The 1,770-nt window shown below is 43.9% G+C and overlaps 1 pseudogene; it reads left to right on the plus strand.

The window, feature by feature from the left end:
• The first annotated feature begins 577 nt into the window (after positions 1-577).
• Positions 578-1,770, plus strand: LOC108536926 (acetyl-CoA acetyltransferase, cytosolic pseudogene; annotated as a pseudogene).

The raw sequence follows: 1,770 nt of genomic DNA on the forward strand, positions 1-1,770 counted from the left end.
TCCTTAATGTCAAACGAGTGCTGTTAAAGTTCCTTCAGGAAACTTCAGGTAAGAAACTAGAAAACTTCATGATAATCAATATAAAATGTATATTTAAATTTATTTTCCATTTTCTTCTTAAAGAAATATCAATCATTGAAAGGTTGGTTTAGCTTTTGGTTTGTTTCATTGCTTACCCATGAAAGCGTTATTAGTTCTAATTTATAATTTGAGGGATTTTTCTCCCAGATTTTATACTTCAAAATAATTTTACAGATATTGAGGGAACTGTATGGACAGAGCAGTAAGTTGAGAGTTTTGTCTAAGTGTGAACTCACAGTCCTCTTTAGGGGTTCTTCTCATGCCTCTTGTTCCTACCAGTGGAGAGTTGTTTGATCCTTCATTAGATGACACATAAAGTAACAAATAAGAAACTTTATACTGACATATGGTGAAGACAAGGATAATGTAGACAAGTGACCACTGTGGTCTTTAAGACAACACATGAGGGGGCGACCTGTGGGCTGCAAGGAGGAGCCTTGCCTAACTTTCAGGCAGGGCAGTGCAGACGGCGGCAGGAGAAGCTTTCGTGAGCAGGATGAATGCAGGCTCAGATCCTGTGGTCATTGTCTCGGCTGCGCGGACCATCATAGGTTCCTTCAATGGTGCCTTAGCTACTGTTCCTGTCCAGGACCTGGGCTCCACTGTCATCAAAGAAGTCTTGAAGAGGGCCATTGTGGTTCCTGAAGATGTGTGTGAAGTCATCTTTGGACATGTTTTGGCAGCAGGCTGTGGGCAGAATCCTGTTAGACAAGCCAGTGTGAGTGCAGGAATTCCTTACTCTGTTCCAGCATGGAGCTGCCAGACGATCTGTCGGTCAGGTCTAAAAGCTGTGTGCCTTGCAGCCCAGTCAATAGGGATAGGAGACTCCAGCACTGTGGTTGTAGGAGGCATGGAAAATATGAGCAAGGCTCCTCACTTGGCTCACTTGAGAACAGGAATAAAGATAGGTGAGATGCTGCTGACTGACAGTATACTCTGTGATGGTCTTACAGATGCATTTTACAAATGTCATATGGGTATTACAGCTGAAAACATAGCCAAAAAATGGCAAGTGATTAGAGAAGATCAGGACGAGGTTGCAGTCTGTCCCAGAATAGGACAGAGAATACACAGAAAGCTAGCCATTTTGACAAAGAGATTGTACCAGTTTTGGTGTCATCTAGAAAAGGTCTTATTGAAGTTAAAACAAATGAGTTTCCTCACCATGGGAGCAACATAGAAGCCATGTCCAAGCTAAAGCCTTACTTTCTTAGCGATGGAACGGGAACCATCACCCCAGCCAATGCTTCAGGAATAAATGATGGTGCTGCAGCTGTGGTTCTTATGAAGAAGTCAGAAGCTGATAAACATGGGCTTACACCTTTAGTACGGATAGTTTCCTGGTCCCAAGTGGGTGTGGAGCCTTCCATTATGGGAATAAGACCAATTCCAGCCACTAAGCAAGCTGTTACAAAAGCAGGTTGGTCACTGGAGGATGTTGATATATTTGGAATCAATGAAGCCTTTGCAGCCCTCTCTGTTGTCATAGTTAAAGAACTTGGATTAAACCCAGAGAAGGTCAACACTGAAGGAGGGGCTATAGCCGTGGGCCACCCTCTTGGAGCATCTGGCTGTCGAATTCTTGTGACCCTGTTACACACACTGAAGAGAACGGGAGGAAGTTGTGGTGTTGCGGCCCTGTGCATTGGGAGTGGGATGGGAATAGCAATGTGTGTTCAGAGAGGATGA

The sequence above is a fragment of the Rhinopithecus bieti genome, unplaced genomic scaffold, assembly GCF_001698545.2.
Source record: "Rhinopithecus bieti isolate Rb0 unplaced genomic scaffold, ASM169854v2 scaffold_14002, whole genome shotgun sequence".
Taxonomy (NCBI): domain Eukaryota; kingdom Metazoa; phylum Chordata; class Mammalia; order Primates; family Cercopithecidae; genus Rhinopithecus; species Rhinopithecus bieti.